Source organism: Hyla sarda, chromosome 3, assembly GCF_029499605.1.
Source record: "Hyla sarda isolate aHylSar1 chromosome 3, aHylSar1.hap1, whole genome shotgun sequence".
Lineage (NCBI taxonomy): Eukaryota > Metazoa > Chordata > Amphibia > Anura > Hylidae > Hyla > Hyla sarda.
This window is the reverse complement of record NC_079191.1, coordinates 115,613,289-115,634,716: the sequence shown is the minus strand read 5'-3', so window position 1 is coordinate 115,634,716 and position 21,428 is coordinate 115,613,289. Positions and strand designations below refer to the sequence as shown.

Below are 21,428 nucleotides of genomic sequence, written 5' to 3'. Positions count from 1 at the left end.
ATGTTCCTAAACATTGTTTATCTGATATGCGTATAATGTGTTGCCAGTTAATAGTTCCTCCTTTCACGGTTGTTGCATATAACACTGATTCCATGTTTTATCCAGGAAACCTAGAGAAGAAAAATCTAAAAAAAAATGAGACGTGCAAGAGAGCAAAGAATTGCAAAGAAACCCTGCTTCCAGGACACTGTGTAGAAAGTGTAAGACTTCATTACTTTAGATATGTTTAGGTTCAACTTTGTGCCAAATATGCACTGCAAAAACAAACACAAAAAGGAAAGGCTCCTCACAGCAAGGGCATGTTCTGTGATACCTTCTAGCTGCTAGGCTTGAAATTCTACACAAATTGTAAAGACTTCAGAAGCCTCTTCTTCTAAGACATAACTCCATATATTTCGGAGGCATCGGTGGCAGCTGACAGGTTTAGACACCCTGCACAGACTCTGACTAACTAAAAACAAAATGTGCCTGAGAATGTACAGAGCTCACAGTGTGCTACACAGACAATAACTTCCTCTGATTCATAATGGGATACAGACACACACCGCTTTCCTTCCCTCCACCCCTCCACATAAGTCTAGCCAAAGCCTCGCCTTTGGATGTAAGAACATTATTCACATTCTTTCAAGTAACGGTTCTGTATAGGAGATCAGAAGTCCCATCTCTCTCTGACTATTTGTCAAATCTCATATTTTCTTCATATATCCTGTATGTTAAAACAATAAGGGGTTTTTACTTTCTTTATACAAAATGTGCCTATAATAAAATAAGTGACCTTGTCCTCAAGTTACTTCAAAAAATGTCAACAGATATTTTTGATATGTAGATTTCTAATTCACTTAAATAAACCACTTTATTATTCACTTAAAGGGGTATTCCGGTGGAAAACTTTATTTATTTATTTATTTTTATCAAGTGGTGCCAGAAAGTTAAACAGATTTGTAAATCACATCTATTAAAAAAATCTTAATCCTTCCAGTACTTATTAGCTGCTGAATACTACAGAGGGAATTCTTTTCTTTTTGGAACACAGTGATCTCTGCTGACATCTCTGTCCATTTTAAGAACTGTCCAGAGTAGAAGAAAATCCCCATAGAAACCATATGCTGCTCTGGACAGTTCAAATGGACAGAGATGTCAGCAGAGAGCATTGTGGTCATGATGTCAGCTGAGAGCACTTTGTTCCGAAAAGAAAATAATTTATTTGTGGTAGTCAGCAGCTAAGAAGTACTGAAAGGATTAAGATTTTTTTAAATAGAAGTAATTTACAAATCTGTTTAGAAGTAATTTACAAAACTTTCTGGCACCAGTTGATTTAAAAAAAAAAAAAAAAAAGTTTTCCACCGGAGAACCCCTATAAAGGGTTGTTCAGGGAGCCAAAAGCAGCCACTGTTTGCGTAACTCCAAAGTTACAAAAACAGCATAATTAGCAGTACCACAATGTCTAAGCAACACCTATTAACTTTTATAAGAGTTATGTAAATTGCATAAAAAATGTATTTTATGTGTTTTTAGCTTCCTAACCTTCTCAATCTTGAGGTAAGTGTGGGTCCCTGAGTTGGGACTGTCACCTATTGGACATTTTAAGCATATCATGTGAAAGCCGATTTACATGGGCCGATGATGGACTGAAGAAATGTTTCTACAAAAGTTTATTTCTGACAAAACATCCCAGTGATCAACCAACAAACAAGCAATGCTTTTTTGTCAGATAATGGCATCTTTTATGTAGGCCTTGCACGCAGCACCCCGTTATAATCAGTCCCCGGAGCATGTTCGCTCCGGGTCTGATTACTGGCGATCACGGGGGCCGGAGCATTGTGACGTCATGGCCCCACCCCCATGTGACATCACACTCCACGCCCTCAATACAAGCCTATGGGGGGGGGGCGTGGCAGCTGCCACGCCCCCTCCCATAGGCTTGCATTGAGGGGGTGGGGCGTGACATCACAAGGGGGCGGGGCTGTGATGTCACAATGCTCTGGCCCCCGTGATTGCCAGTAATCAGACCCGGAGCGAACATGCTCCGGGGACTGATTATATCTGGGTGCTGCGTGCAAGATCGACCCCCACGATCAGGCATCTTATCCCCTATCCTTTGGATTCTTATCCCCTACCCATTTAATCATATTCGCTCCTTGTGTTCCAGGGAGTGTGCTACCAATAAAATAATGTTTGTGGAAGGGGGTATGAATGAATGTTCACAAGAACATTGCTATAAAAACTGTATATATATTTTCTCCTTAATTATTTCTAGTCATTCTGATGCAGGTCACCTTACCGCAGTGGGATGGTATACACTATTTGGCCAAATGGTAAGCTAAGGAACCTCTATATAAAATTAATTACATTATATGTATATGTTCACGCTAGCAGTGTGATTCTGTCATTTTCTTGCTCTACATTCAGGTGCAGCTTCACATTAGTTATTATTTCGGTATTCCTTGTGGACCACCAACACTGTCATCTATGTCGCTGTTACGCCGAGCGCTCCGGGTCCCCGCTCCTCCCCGGAGCGCTCACTTCACTCTCTCCGCTGCAGCGCTCCGGTCACGTCCTCTGACCCGGGGCGCTGCGATCCCGCTGCCAGCCGGGATGCGATTCGCGATGCGGGTAGCGCCCGCTCGCGATGCGCACCCCGGCTCCCCTACCTGACTCGCTCCCCGTCTGTTCTGTCCCGGCGCGCGCGGCCCCGCTCCCTAGGGCGCGCGCGCGCCGGGTCTCTGCGATTTAAAGGGCCACTGCGCCGCTGATTGGCGCAGTGGTTCCAATTAGGGTAATCACCTGTGCACTTCCCTATATTACCTCACTTCCCTTGCACTCCCTTGCCGGATCTTGTTGCCTTAGTGCCAGTGAAAGCGTTCCTTGTGTGTTCCTTGCCTGTGTTTCCAGACCTTCTGCCGTTGCCCCTGACTACGATCCTTGCTGCCTGCCCCGACCTTCTGCTACGTCCGACCTTGCTTCTGCCTACTCCCTTGTACCGCGCCTATCTTCAGCAGCCAGAGAGGTGAGCCGTTGCTAGTGGATACGACCTGGTCACTACCGCCGCAGCAAGACCAACCCTTTGCGGCGGGCTCTGGTGAAAACCAGTAGTGGCTTAGAACCGGTCCACTAGCACGGTCCACGCCAATCCCTCTCTGGCACAGAGGATCCACTACCTGCCAGCCGGCATCGTGACAGTAGATCCGGCCATGGATCCCGCTGAAGTTCCTCTGCCAGTTGTCGCTGACCTCACCACGGTGGTCGCCCAGCAGTCACAACAGATAGCGCAACAAGGCCAACAGCTGTCTCAACTGACCGTTATGCTACAACAGTTACTACCACAGCTTCAGCAGTCATCTCCTCCGCCAGCTCCTGCACCTCCTCCGCAGCGAGTGGCCGCTCCTGGGATACGCTTATCCTTGCCGGATAAATTTGATGGGGACTCTAAGTTTTGCCGTGGCTTTCTTTCCCAATGTTCCCTGCATCTGGAGATGATGTCGGACCTGTTTCCCACTGAAAGGTCTAAGGTGGCTTTCGTAGTCAGTCTTCTGTCCGGAAAAGCCCTGTCATGGGCCACACCGCTCTGGGACCGCAATGACCCCGTCACTGCCTCTGTACACTCCTTCTTCTCGGAAATCCGAAGTGTCTTTGAGGAACCTGCCCGAGCCTCTTCTGCTGAGACTGCCCTGTTGAACCTGGTCCAGGGTAATTCTTCCGTTGGCGAGTATGCCGTACAGTTCCGTACACTTGCTTCAGAATTGTCCTGGAATAATGAGGCCCTCTGCGCGACCTTCAAAAAAGGCCTATCTAGCAACATTAAAGATGTTCTGGCCGCACGAGAAATTCCTGCTAATCTACATGAACTTATTCACCTAGCCACTCGCATTGACATGCGTTTTTCCGAAAGGCGTCAGGAACTCCGCCAAGATATGGACTCTGTTCGCACGAGGCGTTTCTCCTCCTCGGCTCCTCTCTCCTCTGGTCCCCTGCAATCTGTTCTTGTGCCTTCCGCCGTGGAGGCTATGCAGGTCGACCGGTCTCGCCTGACACCTCAAGAGAGGACACGACGCCGTATGGAGAACCTCTGCCTGTACTGTGCTAGTACCGAACACTTCCTGAGGGATTGTCCTATCCGTCCTCCCCGCCTGGAAAGACGTACGCTGACTCCGCACAAAGGTGAGACAGTCCTTGATGTCTACTCTGCTTCTCCACGTCTTACAGTGCCTGTGCGGATGTCTGCCTCTGCCTTCTCCTTCCCTGCTGTGGCCTTCTTGGACTCTGGATCTGCAGGAAATTTTATTTTAGCCTCTCTCGTCAACAGGTTCAACATCCCGGTGACCAGTCTCGCCAGACCCCTCTACATCAATTGTGTAAATAATGAAAGATTGGACTGTACCATACGTTTCCGCACGGAGCCCCTTCTTATGAGCATCGGATCTCATCATGAGAGGATTGAACTTTTGGTCCTCCCCAATTGCACCTCAGAAATTCTCCTTGGACTTCCCTGGCTTCAACTTCATTCCCCAACCCTGGATTGGTCCACTGGGGAGATCAAGAGTTGGGGGTCCTCTTGTTCCAAGAACTGTCTAAAACCGGTTCCCAGTAACCCTTGCCGTAACTCTGTGGTTCCTCCTGTAACCGGTCTCCCTAAGGCCTATATGGACTTCGCGGATGTTTTCTGCAAAAAACAAGCTGAGACTCTACCTCCTCACAGGCCTTATGATTGCCCTATCGACCTCCTCCCGGGCACTACTCCACCCCGGGGCAGAATTTATCCTCTCTCTGCCCCAGAGACTCTTGCCATGTCCGAATACGTCCAGGAGAATCTAAAAAAGGGCTTTATCCGTAAATCCTCCTCTCCTGCCGGAGCCGGATTTTTCTTTGTGTCCAAAAAAGATGGCTCCCTACGTCCTTGCATTGACTACCGCGGTCTTAATAAAATCACGGTTAAGAACCGCTACCCCTTACCCCTCATCTCTGAACTCTTTGATCGCCTCCAAGGTGCCCACATCTTCACTAAATTGGACTTAAGAGGCGCCTATAACCTCATCCGCATCAGAGAGGGGGACGAGTGGAAAACGGCATTTAACACCAGAGATGGACACTTTGAGTATCTGGTCATGCCCTTTGGACTGTGCAATGCCCCTGCCGTCTTCCAAGACTTTGTCAATGAAATTTTTCGTGATCTGTTATACTCCTGTGTTGTTGTATATCTGGACGATATCCTAATTTTTTCTGCCAATCTAGAAGAACACCGCCAGCATGTCCGTATGGTTCTTCAGAGACTTCGTGACAACCAACTCTATGCCAAAATTGAGAAATGTCTGTTTGAATGCCAATCTCTTCCTTTTCTAGGATATTTGGTCTCTGGCCAGGGACTACAGATGGATCCAGACAAACTCTCTGCCGTCTTAGATTGGCCACGCCCCTCCGGACTCCGTGCTATCCAACGCTTTTTGGGGTTCGCCAATTATTACAGGCAATTTATTCCACATTTTTCTACCATTGTGGCTCCTATCGTGGCTTTAACCAAAAAAAATGCTGATCCCAAGTCCTGGCCTCCTCAAGCAGAAGACGCCTTTAAACGACTCAAGTCTGCCTTTTCTTCGGCTCCCGTGCTCTCCAGACCTGACCCTTCCAAACCCTTCCTATTGGAGGTTGATGCCTCCTCAGTGGGAGCTGGAGCTGTTCTTCTACAAAAAAATTCTTCCGGGCATGCTGTCACTTGTGGTTTTTTCTCTAGGACCTTCTCTCCAGCGGAGAGGAACTACTCCATCGGGGATCGAGAGCTTCTAGCCATTAAGTTAGCACTTGAGGAATGGAGGCATCTGCTGGAGGGATCAAGATTTCCTGTTATTATCTACACCGACCACAAGAACCTCTCCTACCTCCAGTCTGCCCAACGGCTGAATCCTCGCCAGGCCCGGTGGTCTCTGTTCTTTGCCCGATTTAATTTTGAGATTCACTTTCGTCCTGCCGATAAGAACATTAGGGCCGATGCTCTCTCTCGTTCCTCGGATGCCTCAGAAGTTGATCTCCCTCCGCAACACATCATTCCACCTGACTGCCTGATCTCTACTTCTCCTGCCTCCATCAGGCAGACTCCTCCAGGAAAGACCTTTGTTTCTCCACGCCAACGCCTCGGAATCCTCAAATGGGGTCACTCCTCCCATCTCGCAGGTCATGCGGGCATCAAGAAATCTGTGCAACTCATCTCCCGCTTCTATTGGTGGCCGACTCTGGAGACGGATGTTGGGGACTTTGTGCGAGCCTGCACTATCTGTGCCCGGGATAAGACTCCTCGCCAGAAGCCCGCTGGTTTTCTTCATCCTCTGCCTGTCCCCGAACAGCCTTGGTCTCTGATTGGTATGGATTTTATTACTGATTTACCCCCTTCCCGTGGCAACACTGTTATTTGGGTGGTCGTTGATCGATTCTCCAAAATGGCACATTTCATCCCTCTTCCTGGTCTTCCTTCTGCGCCTCAGTTGGCTAAACAATTTTTTGTACACATTTTTCGTCTTCACGGGTTGCCTACGCAGATTGTCTCGGATAGAGGTGTCCAATTCGTGTCTAAATTCTGGAGGGCTCTCTGTAAACAACTCAAGATTAAATTAAATTTTTCCTCTGCATATCATCCCCAGTCCAATGGACAAGTAGAAAGAATTAACCAGATCTTGGGTGATTATTTGCGACATTTTGTTTCCTCCCGCCAGGATGACTGGGCAGATCTCCTTCCATGGGCCGAATTCTCGTATAACTTCAGGGTCTCTGAATCTTCCTCCAAATCCCCATTTTTCGTGGTGTACGGCCGTCACCCTCTTCCCCCCCTCCCTACCCCCTTGCCCTCTGGTCTGCCCGCTGTGGATGAAATTTCTCGTGACCTTTCCATTATATGGAGAGAGACCCAAAATTCTCTCTTACAGGCTTCTTCACGCATGAAGAGGTTCGCGGATAAGAAAAGAAGAGCTCCCCCCGTTTTTTCCCCTGGAGACAAGGTATGGCTCTCCGCTAAATATGTCCGCTTCCGTGTCCCTAGCTACAAGTTGGGACCACGCTATCTTGGTCCTTTCAAAATTTTGTGTCAAATTAATCCTGTCTCTTATAAACTTCTTCTTCCTCCTTCTCTTCGTATCCCTAATGCCTTTCACGTCTCTCTTCTCAAACCACTCATCCTCAACCGTTTTTCTCCCAAATCTGTTCCTCCCACTCCTGTTTCCGGCTCCTCGGACGTCTTCTCGGTCAAGGAAATTTTGGCTGCCAAAAAGGTCAGAGGGAAAAAATTTTTTTTAGTAGACTGGGAGGGTTGTGGTCCTGAAGAGAGATCCTGGGAACCTGAGGACAACATCCTTGACAAAAGTCTGCTCCTCAGGTTCTCAGGCTCCAAGAAGAGGGGGAGACCCAAGGGGGGGGGTACTGTTACGCCGAGCGCTCCGGGTCCCCGCTCCTCCCCGGAGCGCTCACTTCACTCTCTCCGCTGCAGCGCTCCGGTCACGTCCTCTGACCCGGGGCGCTGCGATCCCGCTGCCAGCCGGGATGCGATTCGCGATGCGGGTAGCGCCCGCTCGCGATGCGCACCCCGGCTCCCCTACCTGACTCGCTCCCCGTCTGTTCTGTCCCGGCGCGCGCGGCCCCGCTCCCTAGGGCGCGCGCGCGCCGGGTCTCTGCGATTTAAAGGGCCACTGCGCCGCTGATTGGCGCAGTGGTTCCAATTAGGGTAATCACCTGTGCACTTCCCTATATTACCTCACTTCCCTTGCACTCCCTTGCCGGATCTTGTTGCCTTAGTGCCAGTGAAAGCGTTCCTTGTGTGTTCCTTGCCTGTGTTTCCAGACCTTCTGCCGTTGCCCCTGACTACGATCCTTGCTGCCTGCCCCGACCTTCTGCTACGTCCGACCTTGCTTCTGCCTACTCCCTTGTACCGCGCCTATCTTCAGCAGCCAGAGAGGTGAGCCGTTGCTAGTGGATACGACCTGGTCACTACCGCCGCAGCAAGACCAACCCGCTTTGCGGCGGGCTCTGGTGAAAACCAGTAGTGGCTTAGAACCGGTCCACTAGCACGGTCCACGCCAATCCCTCTCTGGCACAGAGGATCCACTACCTGCCAGCCGGCATCGTGACAGTCGCCTTTCTATGTAGCCATAGGTCAGAAGTCACAATCACAGGGGACTCTCATTCCCCGTGCACTCACTGGGTTACTGTAAACGGGGAGGGAGTGAGTCATACTGAAAACATTTAGTAAAGTATTACACACAAGGACGAGAAATATTAGTAACATTTACTACTGTACATCATAAGGAGGTGGTTGCTTCAGACACATCATGTCACTTCAACACTGCCAAGGTTTGTTGTTGTGTTTGTCATAAGAGAGAAAACAGAGACTGTACGTACTGTACTCTTGCGCCTGATATTATTCTGTTTTGCTTCATCTGTTGAACGTATTAGTGACAATTGCGTATTCTGACAAGGATCTGACTGAACTTTGAGGTTCTGCCAGGAATTATGCAACAGTTTACAATTTCAGGCATTAGAGTTTGGGTTCTGTCTCATCGACTGACCACCAGTGACACAATGCTCTTACACGCAGGTCACATGATGTGATAAAAGGGTTTATGGCAAGTCAACTAATGAAAAACAGAGGAACATATATTTTTTCGCAGCTTGTCAGGCAATAAGACCAATTTATAACGCGGGTCTATATCCACCAGCTCAATATCTTAATGAGTCAACCCATTAAAAATGGCTTAATATTCTATACATTAACCCCTTAAGGACTCAGGGTTTTTCCGTTTTTGCACTTTCGTTTTTCCTCCTTACCTTTTAAAAATCATAACCCTTTCAATTTTCCACCTAAAAATCCATATTATGGCTTATTTTTTGCATGACCAATTCTACTTTCCAGTGACATTAGTCATTTTACCCAAAAATTCATGGCGAAACAGAAAAAAAAAATCATTGTGCGACAAAATTGAAGAAAAAACGCCATTTTGTAAATTTTGGGGGCTTCCGTTTCTACGCAGTGCATATTTCGGTAAAAATTACACCTTATCATTATTCTGTAGGTCCATACGGTTAAAATGATATCCTACTTATATAGGTTTGATTTTGTCGCACTTCTGGAAAAAATCATAACTACATGCAGGAAAATTTATACGTTTAAAAATGTCATCTTCTGACCCCTATAACTTTTTTATTTATTGCGCCGTGATCTGAAGGTTTTAACGTTATGATTTTTGTTTTGATCGGACTTTTTGATCACTTTTTATTCATTTTTTAATGGTATAAAAAGTGACCAATTTACGCTTTTTTGGACTTTTGAATGTTTTTTGCGTGTACGCCATTGACCGTGCTGTTTAATTAATGATATATTTTTATAGTTCGGACATTTACGCACGTGGCGATACCACATATGTTTATTTTTTTTTATTTACACTGTTTTATTTTTTTCCTGGGAAAAGGGGGGTGATTCAAACTTTTATTAGGGAAGGGGTTAAATGACCTTTATTAAAACTTTTTTTTCTCCTATGCTGATCACTGGCGTGTTTAACACGCCTGTGATCAGTGTTATCGGAGCTTGACTGCTCCTGCCTGGATCTCAGGCACGGAGCAGTCATTCGTCGATCGGACACTAAGGAGGCAGGTAAGGGCCCTCCCGGTGTCCTGTAAGCTGCTCGGGACGCCGCGATTTCACCGCGGCGTTCCCGAACAGCCTGACTGACTAGCCGGGATACTTTCACTTTCACTTTAGAAGCGGCGGTCAGCTTTGACCGCCGCTTCTAAAGGGTTAATACCGCACATTGCCACGATCGGCGATGTGTGGTATTAGCCGCGGGTCCCGGCCGTTCATATCGCGGGAGCCGGCCCAGGACGTAAATATACATCGTGCGTCATTAAGGGGTTAAAGGAAATCTGTCATCAGTATCACCTGCACTAACCTGGTATACAGGCTTGTAGTGCGGATGACACTGATCCAAATGATACTTACCTCGTCCCAATCCGTCGTTGCATTCCACCATTATTCCCCTTTTTTGTGATATGCTTATGAGCAGCTTGGGGATTGGCCGGGGCTACGTTTGCTTCCCCAAGCACGGTGATGTCACTGCTGCCAGGTCTGCGCTCCACCCAGCTTATCAATATTCATATCCCCACCCTGCTCTCTCTCTCTCTCTGACACAATGGTGCAAGCGCCTCTGTGTCAGAGAGAGAGCGAGCAGTGAGGGTGGAATTTTAAAATTGATAAGCAGAGATGATCGCTGTCCCAGCAGCAGTGACATCACTGTGCCTGGGGAAGCGAGCGTATCCCTGGCCAATCCCCAAGCAGCTCATTAGCATAAAAGTGGAAAAACGGCGAAACCAAACAGATTGGGACGAGGTAAGTATTGTTTTGATCAGTGTCATGTGCACTAGAAGCCACATAACAGGTTAATACAGGTGATACTGATGACAGATTTCCTTTAAATTATGATTTGGCTTTTTATAGCTATGCCCAATCCACAACACGAACAATAAATACCAGCACTTTTTTTTAACCTTTAGATTTTCTTTAAAGAGAAAATTTCGGCATGCTGTAAAATGTGTTATAAACTGTAGCAGACACCAAGTGATCTTTAAAGGAACTACTACACCTCACCTAATCTCCAAAACTGGCTTAGTCATCTGGCCTTTCCCTGTAATCCATAACATGAAGAACCTTACAGTAGCTGTAAACCTAGAAAACTATTCTGTTTTCAACTAACTCAGGCTATGTTCCCTAACTACTCCTAATACCCCTCCTGCCCTTAAAAACTATTTCAGAGCTTTAAAAAGCTGTGTATCATACTTTTCTTGTTGCTCGCATAGTGCAATTTTGCAGCAGGAGAAAGTGAGCATTTCCCAGCAGACAAGACATCACCGAAGCCTGCTGGAGGACCACTTCCCCCTCACATTGTTGCAGTGCTGTGATGAATAGAAGACCTTAAAGGGGTACTACCGTGGAAATTTTTTTTTTTTTTTTTTTTTTTTAAATCAACTGGTGCCAGAAAGTTAAACAGATTTGTAAAACACTTCTATTAAAAAATCTTAATCCTTCCAGTACTTTTTAGTGGCTGTATACTAAAGAGAAATCCAAAAAGAAATGTATTTCCTGTGATGTCCCGACCACAGTGCTCTCTGCTGACCTCTGCTGTCCATTTTAGGAACTGTCCAGAGAAGCATATGTTTGCTATGGGGATTTTCTTCAGTTCCTAAAATGGACAGCAGAGGTCAGCAGAGAGCACTGTGATCAGGAAATCACAGGAAATGCATTTCTTTTTTGGATTTCTCTTTAGTATACAGCCCCTAAAAAGTACTGGAAGGATTAAGATTTTTTTATAGAAGTGATTTACAAATCTGTTTAACTTTCTGGCACCAGTTGATTAAAAAAAAAAAAAAGTTTTCCACGGTAGTACCCCTTTAAGCTCTGTGCATGTTTCAGTTTGTGCAGATTTCGGTGAGGCTTTCCTGCAGCTTTCAGTCTATGTGGCTTTCTGTGAGAATCTGTGGCGCTTTCACTTTCTGTGAAGCTGACAGTCAAGCTCCGTGCAGAGAAGCACTTCCTGAGTTCGGACTCTTGCCAGGCCGGGAGGAGACCGAACTCACTGTATTAATTGTGGCAGGGAACAAAGCCACCTAGTCGTCGTTTTTCATATTACATTTTAAACATATTTATGTTGATAATTTTAAAAGCAAGTGAATGGGAAAGTGTCTAATTACACAAGGCACACTATATTTAAAGTTTTATTTGGTGACAGGTACTTCTTAAAGAACTGGAGGTCAATCTTGAAAAGTAATAATGAAGTTTTTTTATTTTTTATTATGGAAAATATTACATTTACAGTCACAAATATAAATCAATAAGTGAGCCAACTCGTGAATACTATTTGCACATACCATTTTTCTCAACTCCTAAATGTTCATTGTGAATTAATAAAAAATATAATAAGGTCAACTAAATAATAAGGTCCACTAAAGGTGCCCATATATCAGACGGCCGAACCTACTGCCTTTGGTGCATTTGACCAACTGTCTAAGGTGTATGGCGACCTTTCAACTCTGTGCTTCTAAGGGGTAGGGCATGTCGGGTTTTCACTGCCCGACCATATGGTTTTGTAAGGAATAAGCAAGCACCAGAGCTACCTTGCTGTGATTTACGCATCCCCTCCTCATGTTTATGAGCATGGGGAGATTGGGAGAGATAACTGTAAACAGAATAAATGTTAGGCCGACAGTTATTGAATTTGCATGGCCACCTTTAGTCCATACACTTGGGCCCAATACATATAGCTCACTAGTAGTTGGCAGTTCAAGTTACTTGTGTGCACTGGTGGTACCACACCTGGGAGGTCATAGCATTACTAATACCTGGGTCCAAACCATATCTTTGGTAGTTAACATTAGGATGAGAGTTATATAACTGAGATATAACTTTAACTAGGTCAGCTAATGGTAATCTATAGAACAAACACCAACAACCAAAAGGGAAAAAAAATAAGAAAAAAGGCATACTCGGAGGAGAGAAAACCCAAAAACAAAAGGATAGCGTAGTTGAAAGTCATCATGTCTAATACTGACCAATGAGAAGTAGGAGGCCTCTGTACACATTACATGGGAGGCAGATCCCATCAAAATCAGCAGGTTCAACCAACATGTCTAATGTAAATGGACAGCCATTGTCAAAAAATGTCAGAAAAGCACATTTTCTTTATGGCCTAATACTTGATGTAGCGTTTTATGGATACATTTAGCAAATAAGTATATGGTTAATTTACTATGAAGATCCTAGAATCAATTTTTTTTCTGCTCAATATTTTTTAAAGAAAATCATGTCTTAAAAACAGGCCTAGATTCATGGCTCAAGAAGCTTTCAAAACATTTTTACCTGCCAAAAAAGAGAATATTTTCCACAGTTAGCATACTGTGCTGACAAAACAGAGACACTGTCCAATATCCAGCTCAACACTAAGAACATTATGTGGTTATGTGGTCCATGAAGACAAACTTTCACACCATATTGTGACATCTAAATTCACTAACAATTAATAATAGTATTTGTTAATGTATGGTCATGGGAAATCTTTACCCAAAAGTTTTATTTGGCCGTAGATAATTTGTGCAAGACTGATACAAGCTTAGTACTCTATATACAACATACATTTTATTTCCAGACAGGAGACTCCATTCTGCTATAAACTTTTTCTTTTACTCCCAGCAGCAAGCGCAATGAAATGTTTCACAGAAGAAACATTTACATAAATTATGCAAATGGTAAGATTTTTTCTTATTTTTATCCCGTTTGTCCCATTCTTTCCATTACCTGAGACCCTTCACGCCCTGTTATCCCGTTGACGTAGCGCTGAAGCTGGTATTACAGCTTCGCACTCTTTCTCACTCCCTCAGACGCCGCTCAGTCAGTCAGCCGGTCTCCCGTATCACTGCTTCTATAATCCTCTGACTATATCGCTTTATTCAGCACTCCTCCAGTGCTCTCCTCCAGTGTTCTCTTGTGAGACTGTCATATTTATACCTGCTCCTACAGTATCCTTTCAATATATAGGACATTTTCTCTATGTAGTTCATAGTCTGTAATTCATGCCTGTCAGTTCCTACCAACTAATTTTTGACCCTATGAGTTACCTACTTTATTAATTAATCTTTTAAAGTCCATTATTTCACGATATACCATACGACCGGTATATCGGTATATTTTCCGGCATATAACACAACTTTTTAACCTGTTCTCAAAAGTCGGGGGTCGTCTTATACGCCGGGTGTTGTCTTATACGCCGGGTGCTGCAGTCGGCAGGGACACCCAAGGTATGGATTATCCATACCCTGGGCATTCCGGCCGAGATTAACTTCCCCTGTCACATTCGGGACATCCCTGTGTTCCAAAAGATCTTTTCGGGACACAGGGATGTCCCGGTTACCTTTCTGTAGCCGCCTTGTTAACTTTAAAAATGCAGGGGCCGCCGGGAGGTAGCGCACGCAGGGACGCCACTGACGTCCCGTGCGTGCACCCATAGCAACAGCTGGCAGAGCAGTGAGGACGTGCAAGCATGGTAAGTTACCAGCATGTCATCTTCGGAGCAGTGGTCGGAGCACTGAATATGGCTGAAGGCTGTATGTCTGTTGGGTCCACTGCCTACCTTATGTGGGGGAACTACAACCTAATTTCGGGATAACTATACTGCCTACCTAATGTGGGGGAACTACAACCTAATGTGGGAGAAACTATACTGTCAACCTAATGTGGGGGAACTACAACCTAATGTGGGGGAAACTATACTTTCAACCTAATGGGGGGGGGGGGGAACTACAACTTAATGTGGGGGAACTATACTGCCAACCAAATGTGAGGGAACTACAACTTAATGTGGGGGTACTACAACCTAATGTGGGGGGAACTATACTGCCAGCCTAATGTGGGGGGAACTTTACTGCCAACCTAATGTGGGGGAACTACAACCTAATGTCGGGGAACTATACTGCCAACCTAATTTGGGGGAACAATGCTGACAACCTAACGTGGGGGGAACAATACTGACAATCTAATGTGGGAGAACTACAACCTAATGTGGGGGAACTATACTGCCAACCTAATGTGGGGGAACTACAACCTAATGTTGGGGAACTATACTGCCAACTTAATGTGGGGGAACAATGCTGACAACCACGTGGGGGGAACAATACTGACAACCTAATGTGGGGGAACAATGCTGACAACCTTATGTGGGGGGAACTATGCTGCCTACCTAGTGTGGGGGAACTATGCTGACAACCTAGTGGGGGGGGGGGGGAACAATGGTAAGGTACCATATCACGGTAGAGGGGTAGTCTTATATGGCGAGTATATCCCAAACTCTATATTTTAACTGTAAAAGTTGGAGGTCGTCTTATACGCCCAGTCATCTTTTACGCCAATAATTTTATTATGAACTCATTGATTAATGCATTAATTATTGCATTACTAATTATATATATATATATATATATATTATTTATTATCTATATACATTATATAAAATAATTTTCCTATATACTATTTAGATATATACCTATTGCAGCATGTCTACTGAGAATAATATGCAGATTTCTGATGCACCTTTCTTTGGAGTGGTTGAAGGTGTACTTCAAGTTTTAGAAGATTCTTCTGTGGCTAAGTCCGTCCATTCTGCAGTCCGCACAGCCATGGGGTCTATGCAGGACACTACTGCGAAATCTGTGGCTTTGGCAATAACCCAGTCACAACCCACTCAGTCTCTTCAAAAAGGTCCCTCTACCCCGTCGGACCTTTTCTGGTCGGTGGAGGATTCCACTTCCCATATGATGGAAGGTGTGAAACATGGTAAATCCTCTCTGAAGAGGCGACATATCAATATTGATACCTTTTTGGTGAAATACAAAAAGAAACACAAGAAAGAGGATCAGGTTAATGTTACCGCTTTTTCAAAAAGCACATCACCAGCTGCTAAAGCAGCACAGCCTTCATCCTCTGCCCCTGAGGAGGTACACGTAAAGTGGGCAAATAAGGCTTACAGAGTTAAGCCTAACTCCCTTAACTCTTCTCCTAGTTCCTCTGAAGCTGACTCAGAACGATCGGACCTTGAAGCAGACTCCTCACACAAGGACATTTCTGATGACGAGGAAACTTATATGGATGGAGGATCAGATAACCCAGTACTTTTAGATGGGTCAGGTACTCCATTTTTTGACCACAGAATGATTAAACATCCTAGATCCGGTGAGTGGGTCCCTGACCCACAAATAACCAAATTTTTATCTTTGTGGTTAAAAAAAAAAACACTAGATAGAAAAACCAGAAACAAACTTTGTGCAGAGTATCCCGGACCCACTCTTCTTAAAAAAAATAGCTGAACCCCTCAATTGGATCCAACCCTGGTAAAGTTCCTCTCTAAATCGGGCAAAAACTCCAAAAAAGGGAGTGGACCGTTCATCCAAAACGATCCAAGATAGATTACTGGACATAGTGGGTCCATTGACAAAAACTTTGGATTTGTCTGAATCCGCCTCTAACAACGGGGAGATGGTATATATACCAACATTCAAAGGATGGGCCCAGAGAGCAGTATGCTTACTAGGAAATGCTAATGCATCAATTTGCACTGAGAGAAAGAGGTCCATTCTTATGCACTTGGATCCACAATTGATCCACTTAGCAACTTGTGAAATTCCTTCCCTCTCCGATGGCTCTCTCTTCGGAGAATTTGTGAAGGAAATAAACAAATATATTGGGCTGTTTTCTTCTTTAGAAAAAGCTTTAACGTCCTTGGAACGTGTTTTTCAAGGACGGGTTTTTGCCAGAGCTTGGAAAGGAAGGGGCCGATTTCCCAGCCGACAACCTTCCCAAAACAGTCACTATTACAGAGGTCCCCCTCGTGCAGACCGCTTCCAACTCCCATCTGTATTCTACACAACTTCTACTTCCCAACTTGTGGACGCCCGTGGAGAGCTAGAGGACAAAGGTCTTTCCCAAGATCCAGACCCACTACAGGTAATCAACTTTCTTCCTCCTGTTTCTTCCCATGTACCCCTGGGAGGTCGAATTGCCCATTTTATCCATGTCTGGGCCCTGATTACTTTTAAATTCTTTTAAAGAGTTCACCATGACCACCTCCTCCGGCAGAGAATTCCACAGTCTCGCTGCTCTTACAGTAAAGAACCCCTTTCTTCTAGACGTAGAGGATGCCCCCTTGTTATAGATACAGTCCTGGGTATAAATAGATCATGGGAGAGATCTCTGTAAGGTCCCCTGATATATTTATACATAGTTATTAGGTCACCCCTAAGCCTTTTTTCTAAACTAAGTAACCACAACTCTGATAATCTTTCTGGGTACTGTAGTCCTCCCACTCCCTGTATTACTCTGGTTGCCTGTCTTTGAACCCTCTCCAGCTCCACTATATCTTTCTTGTACACTGGTGCCAAGTACTGCACACAATATTCCATGTGTGGTCTGACTAGTGATTTGTACAGCGGTATAATTATTTCCTTGTCGTGGGCATCTATGCCCCTATTGATGCACCCCATGATTTTATTTGCCTTGGCAGCAGCTGCCCAACACTGGTCACTGCAGCTAAATTTACTATTAACTAAAACTCCCAAGTCCTTTTCCACGTCAGTCGTCCCAAGTGTGCTCCCATTTAATACATAATCAGCCTGGATTTTTCTTCCCCATGTACATTACTTTACATTTATTAGTGTTGAACCTCATCTGCCACTTCCCAGCCCAAACCTCCAACCTATCCAGATTCATTTGTAACAGTGCAATGTCCTCTATAGTGTTTACCGCTTTACAGAGTTTAGTATCATCTGCAAAGATTGCTACTTTACTATTCAACCCCTCTACAAGGTCATTAATAAATATATTAAATAGAACAGGACCCAAGACTGATCCCTGTGGTACCCCACTAGTAACAGTCACCCAATCTGAATAAGTACCATTAATAACCACCCTCTGTTTCCTATCACTGAGCCAGTTACTTACCCACTTGCAGACATTTTCCCCCAGTTCAATCCTTCTCATTTTATGCACCAACCTTTTATGTGGCACCGTATTAAATGCTTTGGAAAAATCCAGATATATGACATCCAGCGATTGCCCCATGTCCAGTCTGGAGCTCACCTCCTCCTTATTCCGATAAAGTATATACATCTTACAGAAAAAGTCTCCCATTTATTGTCCGTATTCTTGTTTTTGAGGACATTATCCCAATTTATACTGTTAAGGGCTTCTCTGAGTTGATCAAACTTTGCCTTCCTAAAGTTCAATGTTTTTGTGACCCCTCAAGAGATTCCCTTATTGAAGAACAAGCTATAATGTATTACCCGTATTTATCGGCGTATAACACGCACTTTTTAGGCTAAAATTTTTAGCCTAAAGTCTGTGTGCGTGTTATACGCCGATACCCCCCCAGGAAAGGCAGGGGGAGAGAGGCCGTCGCTTCCCGCTTCTCTCCCCCTGCCTTTCCTGGGGTCTATAGCGCTGCTGTCGGCCCTTTTCACCCCCTGGTTATCGGCGCCGCTGCCCGTTCTGTCCCCCTGACTATCGGTGCCGGCGCCGATAGCCAGGGGGAGAGAAGCGGCGCCGACAGCCAGGAGGAGAGAAGGGGCAGCGGCACCCATTGCCGGCGCCGCTGCCCCGTTGCCTCCCCCCATCCCCGGTGGCATAATTACCTGAGTCGGGTCCGCGCTGCTCCGCTGCTCCAGGCCTCCGTCGTTGCTATGCGCTGAACGGCGCGGCGCATGACGTCAGAGCGCCGCGCCGTGCATAGAAACGACGCTGGTCCCCAGCATCGTTGCTATGCACGGCGTGGCGCTCTGACGTCATGCGCCACGCCGTTCAGCGCATAGCAACGACGGAGGCCTGGAGCAGCGGAGCAGCGCGGACCCGACTCAGGCCTGGAGCAGCGCGGACCCGACTCAGGTAATTATGCCACCGGGGATGGGGGGAGGCAACGGGGCAGCGGCGCCGGCAATGGGTGCCGCTGCCCCTTCTCTCCCCCTGGCTGTCGGCGCCGCTTCTCTCCCCCTGGCTATCGGCGCCGGCACCGATAGTCAGGGGGACAGAACGGGCAGCGGCGCCGATAACCAGGGGGTGAAAAGGGCCGACAGCAGCGCTCTAGACCCCAGGAAAGGCAGGGGGAGAGAAGCGGGCAGCGACGGCCTCTCTCCCCCTGCCTTTCCTGGGGGTATATCGGGGTATACACGCGCACACACGCACCTCATTTTACCATGGATATTTGGGTAAAAAACTTTTTTTACCCAAATATCCTTGGTAAAATGAGGGTGCGTGTTATAGGCCGGTGCGTGGTATACCCCGATAAATACGGTATATTATGATCACTATTTCCTAGGTGTCCTTCTACTTGCACATTAGTTACTTTGTCAGTTCTGTTGGTTAATATTAAGTCTAGTAGGGTGCCCCCTCTGGTCGGGCCCTGCACCATTTGGGACAGATAATTGTCTTTAGTTATAGTCAGAAACCTGTTTCCTTTGTGAGATTCACAGGTCTCAGTCTCCCAGTTTATATCAGGATAGTTAACTTGTTGGGGACAGAGGGCGTACAGGTATGCCCTCGCATCCTGGTACTTAAGGATGGTGGGCATACCTGTACGCCCGTGGGAATTCCGGTCCCTGACGTGCGCTGGGCGGGGACCGGGATAACTGCTGATATCTATCAGCAGGCATACCGTGGCAATGCCTACGGGGGGTCCTGAGACCGGCGATATGTGGTGATTCTGGGCTAATCGGGTCACTGGTGACCCGATCACCCATAAAATAACAGTGATCGGAGCTGTCACAGACAGCTTTGACCATGCTAAAGGATAGGAGCGAGGTGGCAGTGCTGCCACCTCCGCCTATCCCCTGCCATTGGTCAGTCAGGCTGACCAGCCAATGGCAGTTGGGGGTGGGAGGGTTAAAAATCATTTCCCCTGCTCAGTCCACCGATTGAAGTTTGGACAGAGCGGGGAGAAACAAGTGCGGCGAGGGGGGGAGAGAATCAGCTTACCGGAGTGGCAGCGGCATCAACATGGTAAGTGATTTACACTGTGGCCTTCTAAAAGTTGCAAAACTACAACTCCCAGCATGCTCAGACAGCCAAAGGCTGTCTGGGCATGCTGGGAGTTGTAGTTGTGCAACATCTGGAGGGCCACAGTTTGGAGACGACTGTGTAGTGGTCTCCAAACTGTGGCCCTCCAGATGTTGCAAAACTACAACTTTCAGCATGCACTGACAGCCTTTGGCTGTCTGGGCATGCTGGGAGTTGTATTTTTGCAACATCTGAAGTGACACAGTTTGGAGACCACTATACGGTGATCTCCAAACTGTAGCCCTCCAGATATTGCAAAACTACAACTCCCACTGCAACTGCTATTCCTGTGAAACACCTAAAGGGTTAACAAACTTTCTGAATGTCATTTTGAATACTTTGAGGGGTGTAGTTTTCATAATGGGGTCCATCATAGGGGATTTCCAACAAAAAGACCCTCAAATTCACTTCTAAACTGAACTGGTCCCTGAAAAATTCAGATTTTTTAATTTTCGTGAAAAATTTGAAAATTGCTGCTATACTTTGAAGCCCTCTGATGTCTTCAAAAAGTAAAAACATGTCAATTTTATGATGCAAACATAAAGTTAACATATTGTATATGTGAATCAATATGTAATTTATTTGACATGCCCCTTTTCCTTACAAGCAGAGAGCTTCAAAGTTCGAAAAATGCCAAATTTTGAAACTTTTCCTGAAATTTTGGCATTTTTCACCAAGAAATTATGCAAGTATCAATGCAAATTTACCACTAACATAAAGTAGAATATTATTTTATTTATATAGAATACACATTCCGCAGCGCTTACAATTATGGGGTACAAACATGTCACGAAAAAACTGTCTCGGATTCAAATTTATAGGTAAAAGCATCCCAGAGTTATTAATGCATAAAGTGATAGAGGTCAGATTTGAAAAAAAAAATGCTCCCGTCCTTAGGGTCATAATGGGCTCCATCCCCAAGGGGTTTAAGTCCCCCATTGTTATCACCTCATTCTGATTTGCTGCCTTGTTTATTTGCCTTAGTAATTGATCTTCTGCCTCTTCCATTATGTTTGGTGGCTTATAGCAAATCCCTATCAGAATTTTTTTTTACTTTTATCTCCACATATTTCTACCCATAATGACTCCACATTATCATTTCCCTCCTGTATATCCTCCCCCAGTGCAGCCTTGATAATCAATTCACATAAAGACAAACTCCTCCCCTTTTCCATTTTGTCCGATCCTTCCTGAATAGACTATAACCCTGTATGTTGACCGCCCAGTCACAACTATCATCCAACCAAGTCTCTGTTATACCCACTACGTCATAATTCTCCTCAAACATCAACCACTCCAGTTCGTCTGTTTTATTGGACAGACTTCTGGCATTAGTCAACATGCAATTTAAAGGCCTATCCCTATTAACTATTCTAACCCCTCCCTCCACTCCACCCCCAGATATATTAATAAGTCCCCCCCTCTCTGTCTACACCATCTTCTCCCTTTACGTTGTAGGTCCCCCCCCCCCCCCCCGAGTCCCTAGTTTAAACAGGACAATTGCGAAGCCCAGCCTGCTTCTGACCGGCATCAAAACATGACTTTCACCCGGATAAAGCAGCCGAAGCACAACCAAAGGTATGGCTGCATTACATGTGTTCACAACAGTAAGCTCATGTGGGTAGTCTGGGGATTCAAAACACTGGTGACAGTTGCGCTTTGAAGAGGTTATTGAAACTGCAAAATAAAACTTATCATCACAAGATAATTGATGAGTATTGAAGGATGGGGGTTCCTTAGGCCTTTTAAGAGCCAGTTCAAACTGAGAATTTCCACCCAGAATTTCCCCTTGAAAATTCTGGTGCAAAATCCGTTATAC

General features: G+C 45.7%; 1 protein-coding gene across 3 annotated transcripts in view; it reads right to left on the bottom strand.

The window, feature by feature from the left end:
- The window catches only part of SPSB4 (splA/ryanodine receptor domain and SOCS box containing 4), a 191,477-nt gene that overhangs the window by 95,928 nt on the left and 74,121 nt on the right, over positions 1-21,428 (bottom strand). The window contains exon 1 of one of the 3 annotated variants that reach the window (XM_056564878.1): positions 314-487. The exons of the other annotated variants lie outside the window; for them this stretch is intronic. The gene's annotated coding sequence lies outside the window, so the exon portion shown is untranslated. Of the gene's footprint in view, positions 1-313; positions 488-21,428 lie in introns of those variants that run through there. 3 annotated transcript variants of the gene reach the window in all.